Below are 14382 nucleotides of genomic sequence, written 5' to 3'. Positions count from 1 at the left end.
CCCACGTTGCGGTTTTTAACGCGATTTTCCGCTGCGGAAACGCTTAAAAAACGCTTAAAAACACCATCCCATTAATTTCTTATGCATTCTGCAATTGATGAGCCCATGATGCAGCGCGGTAAAAAACGCAACATGTTCATTATTTTTGCGGAATTGCGGCAATTCGGCACCCATAAATATGCATTGGAAAAACGCTTGAAAAATCGCATTAAAACGCATGAAAAACGCATCAATTACGCGTCTAAAACCTGACTAAATCCGCATGCGTTTTTCCTGCAAAGGGTATGCAGAATTGAAGCAGAACATTTTGCAACGTGGGCACATAGCCGGAGTCCCTGCTTCATAAAGGAAACAAGATGGGGCTCCTTATGTGTCACACACCACATGGCCAGCTAGGGGGGTTACATGTCACAATGACATTTCACAGTGAATGCTTTGTGTTGGTATAAAGCATTGATTAAGCAAACGCTTCAAAAACGCTGCGTGTGAACATAGCCCAAGAGGTGGAGGAACATTTTTGTTTGGGGTTAATTATTTTGCATTATATACAAGTCATTACCCTGGAAAAGATGTTCCTTAACATATTTCCCAGCAAAATCCATTTTGGTTTTGTATGTTTTTTTGGTGCACCTGTAAAAATGGCGTGAAACTCTGACACCATCATTTACAGCTGTGACCTAAGAGTCAGAAACGCTTCCAGGGAGATTTGCCATCATGTTCCTGCGCCATTTGAGCAGTGCTTCCATCATTTTCAGACGTTTTTAGACCTTAAAAGGACTCCGGGGGGATTGTGGTAAAAACGCTCGGGTCTCCCATAGACTTACATTGGGCTCGTTATTCTGTCCGAGTACCCGAGTATTACAAATTGTGCGACCCGAGTAACGAGCATTTTAGTGCTCGCTTATCGCCAGTGTTAACCTCTGCGACATGTCAATGGATGTAAACAAAGAGAAACTTGTAAATAGCTCATGAAAGAATAAAGTTATGTTTAAACAAGGCACACCATTGATTTTCTTGTGAAATTCTCAATAAGTTTGATGTGTCACATGACCCTCTTCCATTGGAAAAAAGAAAGTTGGATCCAAAATGGCCGACGTCAAAATGGCCGCCGTGGTCACCGCCAATCTTGAAAAGTTTCCCCCCTCCCATATACTAATGTGCCACAAAGAGAATCAAAGATATCACCAACCATTCCCATTCTATTTAGGTGTATCCATATACATGGCCCGCCCTGTAGAAAGCTTAGTGATTGGTTGCGGAGTGGCCGATACACACACACAGCTATATATATTAGATAAATGCTGCGTTTTCAGTGGCGAAATTGCTTTCCATGATCTGTGTGCGCTTTTTTGTGGTTTTGTTTTACTTTTTTACATGTTTTATTTTACTTTTTTTTCACTTTTATACTTGGTCTCACTGTGGGACATGTATAATTGTTACTCTGATTGCTGCTCTCATACATTGCAGTACTTGTGTCCTGCAGTGCCTGAGTCTGTTAGTGTCGCACTGACGCAGCCTGTGAGTTCCAGCTTATAACACGAAAATATGCCGAACCCTAGGGGGTTTTTTCAGGCTTATTTCCTTCTGTGGAAAAAAACTTCCATTTTACAGTAGCAGCTTAGAGAAAGAGATTTCTAAACTCTCAATCACACGTTGCATTTTTTGCTTCCGTTTTTTTTATTTGAAATTTGTCAATTCTTTCAGTTTTGCAACGTTTTCACCCATTCAACTGAATGAAAGAAAAAAAACAAAAAGCTGCAAAAACGCGAGTATTGTACGTAGCGTTTTTCCTGCTACCACTCTGGTTAAAGGCTAAGTGCACACGCCAGGATTTCTTGCAGAAATTTCCTGAACAAAACCGGACATTTTCTGCAAGAAATCCGCATGCGTTTTTTCTCACGTTTTTTTTTTTCCGGAGCTTCCAATGCATTAAATAGCGAGAAAAACGCAAAAAATCTACAAAATTAATGAACATGCTGCGTTTTTTTTTTTTTTCGGAAAAAAAACGCATCATGTGCACGAAAATTGCAGAATGCATTCTAAATGATGGGATGCATATGTATGTGTTTTTAAGCGTTTGTATAGCGAAAAAAAACGTGAAAAATCCTGAACGTGTGCACACAGCTTCAAGGGTAGAAAAAAATGCTGCAAAAATGCATCATGTGAACATCCCCTTATCCTGGAGGTGTTCAAGCTGGAAATAAAATAGAACGTCCATAATAACAGGGAGACATAATTCATTCTATGGTTTTCCACTTTCAGAATTACTAGGCAGCATCTATTTGTACAGAGCCGTCCATGAAGATCTCAAGATTCAATGATGACATCACTGATTGTCAGCTATTATGACATCACTGATTGTCGGCTATTATGACATCACTGATTGTCAGCTATTATGACATCACGGAACACAGGCTCTATTTATAGAACTCGCACAGTGTCACGGGTGTCATTGTTTGACTCTATAGCTGGTGAACTGTGAGCACTTGCACTTACTTGCTATTGTTTGACTCTATAGCTGGTGAACTGTGAGCACTTGCACTTACTTGCTATTGTTTGACTCTATAGCTGGTGAACTTTGCGCACTTGCACTTACTTGCTATTGTTTGACTCTATAGCTGGTGGACTGTGCGCACTTGTACTTACTCGCTATGGCTGACTATCTTCATACATTTCAGGTAGACGCACTATGGGGGATTGTTCTCAACAATCGCCCTAACACTGCGCTTCTACCACCCGACGGCGTCCTCAGCTTCACTCACCGGCTGGTGATGGGGCTAGTAAAGGACTGCCTGACCAAATACCACCGAGATCAACTCACCTCAGAATATTTGAGCGATTTACCTCAGAACATCAGGACATTACTACAGCAGGTAAGTGGCGGACGCTCCGCACAAATCTTCTCCATAATAATAGATAATAATGGCGGGATAGAAGTTTCTTCTTTCCCTCCAATATAAAACACCGCTTATCCCCAGATATGGCGTCGTTGTATCTGCAGACAGAGGAGCAAATGTCACATAAAATGGCCGCCTTCATTGTGACCTCTCTCACCTCAGGATTTTCATTTCTTTTCTTTTTTATAGGCTGAAACAAGATTTCAAAATGGCGATTTATCTTCTATTAAGGAACTCGCCCAAAAATTCCTGTCTGTACTGGAAGATGTGGGCTGCTCATTGGAACGCCTGGTAAGGAGCCGTCTTCTTCTCTGTCACACGTCCTTGTTTTCTGATCTTCTCCAGATGAACAGTCAGATATAGTACAGGGGACAAATATATATATATACCAGACCATAATGGGGCCATCCTGGTATATATGTGCCCCCGTACTGCTGCTGCTTTGTAATGTATAAAAGAAAATAAACCATTATACTCATTAGGGGCTTACATAGAAATCAAGGGGATCCATATAAGAAGTATAATGCACCCCCATAGTCCTCCTTATAATATAATGCACCCCCATAGTCCTCTATATAATATACTGCACAGTTCACAGTCATCCATTTAAAATAATACACTCCCCATAGTCCTTCATATAGTATTGTACACTCCCCATAGTCCTCCATATAGTATAATACACTCCTCATAGTCCTTCATACAGTATTATACACTCCTCATAGTCCTTCATGTAGTATTATACACTCCCCATAGTCCTTCATATAGTATTATACACTCCCCATAGTCCTCCATATAGTATAATACACTCCTAAGTCCTCCATATAGTATACAGTCCTCATAGTCCTCCATATATTAAAAAACACTCTTCATAGTGCTCCATACAGCTTAATACACTCCTTATAGTGCTCCATATAGTATAATATACTCCTCATAGTCCTCCACATATTAAAATACACTCCTCATAGTGCTCCACATAGTATAATACACTGCTCAGTCCTCCATATATTAAAATACACAGCTCAGTCCTCCATATAGTATAATACACCCCTCATAGTCTTCCATATAGTATAATCCACTCCTCAGTCCTCCATATAGTATCACACATTCCTCATAGTGCTCCATATAGTATAATGCACACCATCTTCATCCATGTCATACAAGTCACTTCCTATAGTACAATGCACCTCATAGTTCTTCGTATAGTATAATATATTCCCCATAATATTCGATACAGTGTAATGCAGCCACCCCACAGAGTATAATGCAGCCACCCCACAGAGCAGAATGTAACCCCCCATAGAATATAATGCAGCCCCCCTCATATAGTATAATGTAGCCCACTTATAGAGTATGATGCAATCACCCCACATAGAATATAAATAAAATACAGCCCCCCACAGAATATCATGTAGCCCCAAATAGAATATAATACAGCCCACCTCCACATAGAATATACTGTAGCCCCATCATAGAGTATGATGCAATCCTCCCTCATAAAATCTAATACAGCCCCCATAGAATATAATGTAGCCCCTATAAAATATAATAGAGCCCACCTCCCCATAGTGTATAACGTAACCCCCCATAGTATAACACAGCCTCCCCCATAGAATATAATGTACCCCAAAGTATATAACACAGGCTCCCCCATAGAATATAATGCATAATGTACCGCCATATTACATAACACAGCCAGAGTATATAACACAGCCTCCCCCATAGAATATAATATACCCACCATAGTATGTAACACAGCCTCTCCCACACAATATAATATATCCCCCGTAGTATATAGCCCAGCCCGCGTATTTAGCACAGCCCGCGTATTTAGCACAGCCCGCGTAGTATATTGCACAGCCCGCGTAGTATATTGCACAGCCCGCGTAGTATATAGCACAGCCCGCGTAGTATATAGCACAGCCCGCGTAGTATATTGCCCAGCCCGCGTAGTATATTGCCCAGCCCGCGTAGTATATTGCCCAGCCCGCGTAGTATATTGCAGAGCCCGCGTAGTATATTGCAGCCCGCGTAGTATATAGCACAGCCCGCGTAGTATATAGCACAGCCCGCGTAGTATATAGCACAGCCCGCGTAGTATATTGCACAGCCCGCGTAGTATATTGCACAGCCCGCGTAGTATATTGCACAGCCCGCGTAGTATATTGCACAGCCCGCGTAGTATATAGCACAGCCCGCGTAGTATATAGCACAGCCCGCGTAGTATATAGCACTGCCCGCGTAGTATATAGCACAGCCCGCGTAGTATATAGCACAGCTCGCGTAGTATATAGCACAGCCCGCGTAGTATATAGCACAGCCCGCGTAGAATATAGCACAGCCCGCGTAGTATAAAGCACAGCCCGCGTAGTATATAGCACAGCCCGCGTAGTATATAGCAGAGCCCGCGTAGAATATAGCACAGCCCGCGTAGTATATAGCACAGCCCGCGTAGTATATAGCACAGCCCGCGTAGTATATAGCACAGCCCGCGTAGTATATAGCACAGCCCGCGTAGTATATAGCACAGCCCGCGTAGTATATAGCACAGCCCGCGTAGTATATAGCACAGCCCGCGTAGTATATAGCACAGCCCGCGTAGTATATAGCACAGCCCGCATCTCCCCCATCCCCCTCAGAATGGGCACCTCGTGCCCGCGCTGCTCCCTGCTCCTGTCTCAGCGGCTGAACTGCCTGGCACACAGTGAGTGCGCAATGATGTATAGTCAATGTGGGGGAGTCGGCGCTGGGTGCACGCGGGCCCCCCTGCCTCACAGGGGCCCCATAGCAGGTGCGTGATGTGACGCTAGCTGGGGGCCCCTGGGGGAGCGGGGACCCTAGGCAGCTGCCTGCCCCTAACGCCGACCCTGTTGCTTTGAACTGTATCGGCATCATAGACGCCGGCATAGTTGAATGCGGCGGCGGGAGTCGGGTGCCCCTGACCTGCCGGGCCCGGTAGCAGCAGCGACCGTGGTAGTTACGCCCCTGCAGGATATAACGAGCGCAGGTAACACGGCTCTGGGGTCTCGGTGCAGAGAAGTTTACACTGAACATTTGATTTTTCAATCTTAATTTCTCTTAATCCACCTAAATGAGAGAAAACATGGCGCATTATCTGTATAGTTGTAAATGCAGGTTAGTGCTCCCCGATTCATGGATTTGGTGATTTAGTGAAATCTTCCACATATTAAATCTATATATTCTAACTATTAGGAAACAGCAGAAGGCGACACCGAAGATGGGCAACACCTACACCCGGAAATGATCCCTGACCCGAATACGAGTCAGCGGGATCTGAGCAGCGATCTGACCACAGGTAAGCCAATCACCCGACCTTCTAGAAGGGATCTCCAGATATTCTACAGGGGACAATGGCGGATTTACAGGGACCTGCCCGCACATGGTACATGGGAAGTGCTGCTCGGACTGCACGGCCCATTACCCTCTAATGACAGGAGAATCTAACGTAGAAGCCAAACACCAACCTGGATGGAAGTGCACTGGGGGCGGGGCAGAAGCCGTCGGAGTGCAGTGACCCCGCCCTCCTGCACTTCCAGGCTAATCTGCATATTGAGCTCTCTCTTCCCATCACTCACATGTACAGTGAGGGCGATGTGCTCCTCATATTTACACCCCCCATATAATTAGTGATATCCCCATTTACAGACGGCCGTTATTTCTCCTGTAGATTGCTGTATTGTGTATGTAGGATTGATGTCATCTAATACATTTTATTTCTTCATCGTTTTATCACTGTTTTAGATCCAACTGTGCTGGAGATTCCTGACAGTGGAATCCATGAGATCCCGGAGATCCAAGAACCTGCCGCTGTGAGTATCCTAGAGGGGATGTCTGTATATCACCAGATCATGGGGTGTGAATGACGCACCCAGTATTAGCCCCATATAACCAGGGGACATCTCTATTCTAAATGTAGATGATCCCAGCGTGTTAGATAATAGCACTTATACTACACGGAATCTGGCACCAGGTTACTGCAACCCATCTGAGAGCAGCATGATGTAGGGGCAGGGACCCTGATTCCAGCAATGGGTGGAGTAGTTGTGATAAAATCACACTTTTCTGCTACAGATCTAGCAGAGCTCTGAATGCTGAGCCCTGTATAAGCCTGCCCACACCATTGACTGGCAGCTTTCTGTGTACAGTACAAAATTTTGACAAGCTTTGGATTTTTTTCACCACTTAAATAAATAAGAACCGAGACATGTTTGGTGTCTGTGAACTTGTAATGACTTGGAGAATCATCATCGCCGGTCAGTTTTAGCATTTAGTTAAGGTGGTAAAAAAAAAAAAAAAAAGAAAAACAATTGAGGAATTGCACTTTGTTGCAATTTCGCCACACTTAGAATGTTTATCTGGCTTTTCAGTGAAGGATATAGTAAAAGCAATGGTGTAATTCCAACATAAAACTCGTCCCACAAATAAACAAGCCCTCACTAGGCCATAATGACCGAAAACTAAAGTTATGGCTCTGGGAAGAAGGGGAGGAAAAAACGGAAATAGCCCCTGTTCCTTCAGGGGTTAAATGACCTCGGTGTCTGCGGAGCGCTCTGCTTGTGCAGTCAATCACTGTGAATCCGCTGGGACATAATATTGGAGGAAGACGTTTTGTATCTGGAGCTTTTTTCTTGCAGTTTTCTTATCTGAATATCATTTCTTATTTTTTATAGGGAGCGATTGAATCGTTGATCCCAGCGAGAATGCCGCATATAAGCGACTTTGAAACATCTGAACTGATCGGCGCTGGAACTTTTGGGTGAGATTTCTGTTGGTGTAATCCACATTGCTCAGGGTTCCCTATGACAACACTTCTGGCTCTGTGCTCTGCCGCTCAGCGTTATCATAGGGAAATGATCGGAGTCCACATCACCGTCCACATCCAATTCTCACTATTTCTATACAGTGCAGCGTACGGACCTAGAACAGGTCGCACTGTAAGGACCTGTGCACACATCGCAGACTTCTCACAGTTTTTGTGTTTTTTTCTGCTCAGATTTGTTACAAAACCTGAGAGATCTCATGATGCCAGAAAAGTGACTGAGATCCCTGAAGTCTCGTGCACACGGTGATTATCTTTCCATTTAACTCTGCAGCAGGTCAATTCTTTCAGCGTTTTTTCTGCAGATTCCACACATACAGTAATATTTGACGCATCGTTTTTCCTGCTTAGAAATGCAGATGTGGTGGAAACATTTCTGCTGCAAATACTTAATGTGGGCACAAACCCTTAAGGAACGAGATTGATATAACATATTACAGTCACTTGTCCTAGACCCCATCGGTTCTTATGCTGCCGCCTCCACCAGAGCTTCCTCCTCAGCAGACTTTGGTTCTTGGGTCCATTATGGAGCTGATAAGAGTAATCGGCTGCACACGGTCACGGGAGGATTGACACGATATTAACGTCAATGACATCTGCACCCTCCACCATGACCCCGTGAGTCCAATCACTGCCTCAGCACCAGAAGGGGGCGCCAGAGCAACCAAAGCCTGGCCCGGAGGATGGAGGCCTGCAGGGATGGACAGGTGGGAGCCTCGGACAGGTGGGTAGAATGGGCTCCATTATTATTTAACTACTTCCATCCCCTCCATTTATTATGCCTTAGGCCGGGGTCATACTTGCGAGTGCAGTGCTATATTATTAATTTCTAGAATTGTATCTCCAGTGACGGACGGACTCCAAGAAATTAGTACAGAAGATCATATAATGACTTCTCTAGATGAGCTGTTAATAAGGATTGATTATTTACCATGGATTGTGCTTTTCTCCAGCTCCGTCTACTTAGTGCGCCATAAAGACTTACATCAGACCTTTGCAATGAAGAAAATGAATAAGCGAATCATGGCTGCTCGAGAAGAGGTGGAAGAGGCTTATCTGGAAAGGGACATCTTAACATTCTGTGATTGTCCCTTTGTGGCCTCCATGCTCTGCTCCTTTCCATCTACATCTCACCTCTGTATGGTCATGGAGTATGCGGAAGGTAGGACACGTGTATTCTATTATAGTCCGTCCACGTCTGCTGACATCTTATCATATCATTAGGACTTGGGTCCATCACCACAGAGCATTTACTATAGGTTATATATGACCTCCATGCCCGGAAATTAATTGTTCTGTGAGCGGGGGTACTATGGGGCCCATGAGTTCTAGGGGCCCAGCATCACTTGGCATTGGGCCACATCACTCCTCCTGTCATCACAATTTCAGCATGGCCGCATCCTCAGAATGTGAACACAGCTGAACAGAATGGGGCATCAGGAGGCCGAAAGCCCCCGGTCCAGCATTCAGCCCGTGGTCGTGAGACTGTGGTCTGAGACTCCGTACACAGCAGGGGCCAAGTAGTCAGAGCACCGCGGCCGTAGTGTGGGGTCTCAGCACTCACACCGGACTGACCAGAGCAGCACGCCGTGGCAATGGGAATAGTGCTTTATTTATTGTTAGCATCTGTAGGGGCCATAATACTGATTGGGTGGCTGTGGGGGACACAGTACTGTGTGCGAGGCAATGGGAGACTGCTAATACCCCCAGATTGACTTGTCGACTGTGAATGCCCCTGTACAGAGTGGGGTCTTCATACTGAGTGCTGTGCTGTGGGGGTCATCATTCTGTGATAGGGTCCAAATTATGTGTGAGGAGCTGTGGGGGCCTTTATACTAAGTGAAGACATGTGGGGGCCATTATATTGTGTGAGAGTCTGGGATATTATACTGAGTATAGGGACTGTGGGCGCCATCATACTGAGTGGGGGCATCATACTGACACCATATATGTGGGGTGATACTGTAGGGAGGAGGATTCACTGGGGGAACCATACTCACTGGGTTTGGGTGGGGGCACACTTGACGGCATCATACTTTGAAATGGACATAAAAAGTATATTGCTGGTGAGAACACTAGTGGCTTCGATGGATGGATAGATAGATAGATAGATAGATACATAGATAGATACAGACACATAGATAGATATAGATAGATAGATAGATACATAGATAGATACAGACACATAGATAGATATAGATAGATAGATAGATAGATAGATATAGATAGATATAGATAGATATAGATAGATATAGATAGATAGTTAGTATCTTCAGCTGTAGACAAGATGTGATATCACTTTATGTTATTAGTTACATGGACCACATTTCACCACTGCTTTAGTCTAATATTATGTGCACTATTAATTATATCTGTATATATTCCCTCCTGCCAAATATCTCGGCTCACTTCCCATTATACATCATGGTGATCTGCTTTATTAACCCCTCACCCGTCATATTTCTTTTTTTCTACAGGTGGAGACTGTCAGGCCCTATTAGACACCCGGGGTCCTTTATCTGTCCCCTTGGCCCGCTTGTACTTTGCAGAAGCGGTTCTGGCTGTAGAATACTTGCACAGCTATGGTGTGGTCCACAGAGACCTGAAGCCAGGGAAGTAAGTGCCCCCTCTAGTTTGATATAGGAAGTTATCATTTATTTCCATATAGTCTGCAAGGCTAAAACCATCTTTTCTTCCACAGCCTCCTGATAACATCTACGGGACACATTAAAGTTACTGATTTTGGTGCTTCAAAACTTGGTGTCATGATACCAAAAAACAACATCTACAATCAATCAGCAGAGGAGATCAGCAGAGAGTTCCGGGATGATGAGGTCGGCATCACTTACAGAAACGCAGCTTGTTCTTTACTAATCTCATCACACTCTTTCTTCTCTGCATTCTTCTTTTCTAGAGATCTTTTCCGCTGATATTTTATCTTCTGTCATTGTGATTTTATGATGAGAACTTGTCATCATAATGGAATGATAAATCTCATCTCTTTCTTCTGTTGGTTTCCAGGTCTGCGGCACCCCACGTTATGTAGCCCCAGAGGTCATCCTCAGGAAAGGCTATGGAAGACCTGTTGACTGGTGGTCAATGGGGATCATACTACATCAATTCCTGGTGGGATCTGTACCACTTTTTGGGAACTTCCGAACTGAGACTGAAGAAAATATTGTCGGTGGTAAGTGGAATAATCCAATCATTGCTTTGGTTGGTTACATTTGTTCACCTGTTTCTTTAGCTTTATCTTACAGTCGAATAAAGATGTTTCATTTTCTGTATTTTTCTATATCACAGGACACCTACATTGGGATTGTGAACCCATTCCTCCCTTTGATGCTCAGTGCCTCATCACTGACCTGCTGATAAGAAATCCTGAACAAAGACTTGGGACAGGTAACAATCTGCTTATTACACATAGGACATATCGCTCATGTCTATGAGAATCAGCACTTCTCTATCAGCTCATCCATTTCTAATTCTTCATAATATGACTTTTAGTAAATTTCTTTCATGTTTGCTCAGAAACGTCATAAGTTCAGATTAAGTTAAACAGTTCAGATATGGAACAGTCTCTGACAATATCCGCAACACTTTTGTTTTGTATTTTCCAGCAGGAACATTTGAGATCAAGAGTCATCCATTCCTGACTGGCTTAGACTTTGACAACCTTCTAAGTCAGAAGCCGGAGTATGTTCCTCAGGTTGTGTCAAACATGGACACAAGCTTCTCTATCAGTAAGTAGAAGACGTCATCTAGACTAAGCAGCTGCTTGTCTCGTCTACCATAGTTTGAGACAATCGGTTTCCATTAATATTACGGATAAATGGTGACTGTTATATTGACAACCTCTAATAATACTTCATTAACTATGTCTTGTAGATCACTCTGATATTGATATAAACAAACATCCGGTCTCAGAGGATGATGAGGATGAGGAGGACTATGAGAGCTTTAACTACGAAAATTTTACGTCTTCTTCTGAATGGCTTTCTAAAGTATGAGAACAACAAATACAACAATAGTAAAAAAAAAAAACATCTAAAAGTAAGAAAAAAAAGTATTTCATATCTTCTTCTTGTCCACATTTAGCTCTGTATCACCGCTACCAGGATCAATAATGAGGATCCTAAGTCACCTGCAGAATTTACAGAAGCATCCTGCACAAACATCTTAGAAATGTGAGTAGACTAGAGGGTCATTATTTGCAGCTCCAGGCTGATATATGTGCACAACTCCAAATATAGGACATAAATAGCATAATATCAATTACAGCATCCATCGCCCCATGATTAGCAGTCATTAGGCTTCAGAAACTGCTGAAGGTAACATCCTATAACTGCAGCCAGTCATGCACGTTTAGTGCTGCCCACACTGTAGGAGATGTAGTAATACATGCCAGCCATTCTTTGTAGTTGTTTTTCGCTCTGCTCTATAAAAGGTAGATTTAAGCAGGAAACCTTCGCCACTATAACTCTCATATGTCCTAATAGGCCTTATAGTTGGTGTTAAACTACTGAGGTAACCCCTTTTATACTGCATTTACTTGTGATTTACACGTTTTTCTTCTTCCCAACAGGCAGAAAGAATCTGTTCCTGCATCTATTAGAGATGATGATATTACCAGTTTGCCATGCTCGCCCCCATTGTCAGGTATGTACATGTCTATAGCACTACAAAGGAGAATGTTGACTTCATCTCATATATTTCCACACATTTTTTCTGTAATTGGTCTCCTATGCTGTCCATGTTTCATGGATCCCAATTATGTTGCCCATACATTTCGCTAATTTCGTACAGTTTTCCCAGATTACCAGATCCTTCATCTGGAGCAGATGTTATCTGTCAGTGATGGGATTGTCGCATGTATGATGGCTGACAATGATCGCTGACGTGTGTATGATAACATTCCTCTGCTGTCCGTGCACAATAGTATCATGTAATAAGGCGTCCCTTTACTTACATTGCGCTGGTAAACAGAGAGTTTGGTGCCAACGACGTCTTTACGGTTTTATATTAAGTTTATCGTGCTGATTAAAAATATTGCTTTGGTTGAGCCAGATTGGCGCTAGTTTTTTTTTAAAATAATTAATAGTTAATTAAAATAAAATTATGGCCTCAAAAAGTTGCTTTTATAGCATTGTAAGTAGTGATTAGCGAGTGGACTCGTTGCTCGGGTGGCCTCCGAATATTTATGACTGCTCGGAGATTTCGTTTTCATCATGGTTTTCAACCCCAGATCTCCCAGGACGAGACACACTCATGACAATTATATCAAAAACTAGAACCAATTCAGCAAAAGTAATGGTGATCCCTGGACCTTCAAGAAAGAAACACATGGCATTACCCTATTTGTTATATTTCCCCCTCCAGAAGGGGTTAAATGGTGGGAAAATATCTTTTTCTCTGTTTTTGCCATTGTACGTACTCACAAGTGCTCTGCAGGTAGTTGGCTAGCAAACCTGGCCAGTCAGGGGACCACAGCAGGGGACGGACAGGTTTCCTTCCCTGTGAACAGTCTGTGATCGGTGTATGTATTCGTAAATAAAGAGGGAGAGGGGGATAAAAGAGGGGAGCGCCGGAGATCCGTGCCCGACCTTCAGCATTTTCCTAGCAGAAGTGCTCCCCCACCCTTCATTTTGTCACGGCCTTAGGTTAGTCATTCAGGGATCTGAATGAACAGAAAGTTGGGATTAATGGGATTGAGCCTATTGGCCAAGCTAAAACCCGAAATCCATAAGAAAAACCTTGACACCTGAAATTGTATTTATGTAGCAGATCCTAAAAGAGTATTCTGTTACTAAGAGTTTGTTTTTACTTTCTGATCAGAAAATGAAGCTCACGAGGAAATAGAGCAACAAAACTCTGACAATGAAGAAATGGGGGAAAGGAGAGAAGGTAAGTGCGAGAATCAGCTGTATGTTGTGTGATGTCAGTGAGAATAACTCATGTGGAGCAGATGACATCGGTCAGTGGTGGGATATGTATGATGGCGGACAATGACCCCTGACCTCTGTATAAGATTTCTCTGCCGTTGGCCGCAGTGACCGCACAGTAGAATCATGTAATAAGTCGTCGCTTTACTGACATTATTGATACAAAGCAGATTCTATAAAAATACATTATTACTAAGAGATTTCTTTACTTTCTGATCAGAAATTCCAGCTCCTGAGGAAACGAAGTCTTCCATTTATCTGAGTGAAGAGCAACAAAGCTCAGACAATGAAGAAAAGGAGGAAACGACACAAGGTAAGTGCGAGAATCAGCTCAATGTTGTGTGATGTCAGTGAGAATAATTCATGTGGAGCAGATGACATCGGTCAGTGATGGGATATGTATGATGGCGGACAATGACCCCTGACCTCTGTATAAGATTTCTCTGCCGTTGGCCGCAGTGACCGCACAGTAGAATCATGTAATAAGTCGTCGCTTTACTGACATTATAGATACAAAGCAGATTCTATAAGAATACATTATTACTAAGAGATTTCTTTACTTTCTGATCAGAAATTCCAGCTCCTGAGGAAAGGAAATCTTCAATTTATGTGAACGAAGAGCAACAAAGCTCAGACAATGAAGAAAAGGAGGAAACGACACAAGGTAAGTGCGAGAATCAGCTCAATGTTGTGTGATGTCAGTGAG

General features: G+C 43.2%; 1 protein-coding gene and 2 long non-coding RNA genes across 3 annotated transcripts in view; 2 read left to right on the top strand and 1 right to left on the bottom strand.

Annotated features, from left to right (window-relative positions):
• The window catches only part of PDHX (pyruvate dehydrogenase complex component X), an 87456-nt gene that overhangs the window by 62952 nt on the left and 10122 nt on the right, over nt 1–14382 (bottom strand). The window lies entirely within an intron of this gene.
• Nucleotides 6107–7663, top strand: LOC138649607 (uncharacterized). The gene is made up of 3 exons (XR_011315329.1): nt 6107–6210; nt 6657–6724; nt 7586–7663. It is a non-coding gene; the product is annotated as an uncharacterized lncRNA (long non-coding RNA).
• On the top strand, nt 12327–13921 carry LOC138649772 (uncharacterized). The gene is made up of 3 exons (XR_011315361.1): nt 12327–12393; nt 13570–13638; nt 13897–13921. It is a non-coding gene; the product is annotated as an uncharacterized lncRNA (long non-coding RNA).

This window comes from Ranitomeya imitator, chromosome 9, assembly GCF_032444005.1.
Source record: "Ranitomeya imitator isolate aRanImi1 chromosome 9, aRanImi1.pri, whole genome shotgun sequence".
Classification (NCBI taxonomy): Eukaryota; Metazoa; Chordata; class Amphibia; order Anura; family Dendrobatidae; genus Ranitomeya; species Ranitomeya imitator.
This window is presented reverse-complemented; position numbering and strand designations above follow the sequence as displayed.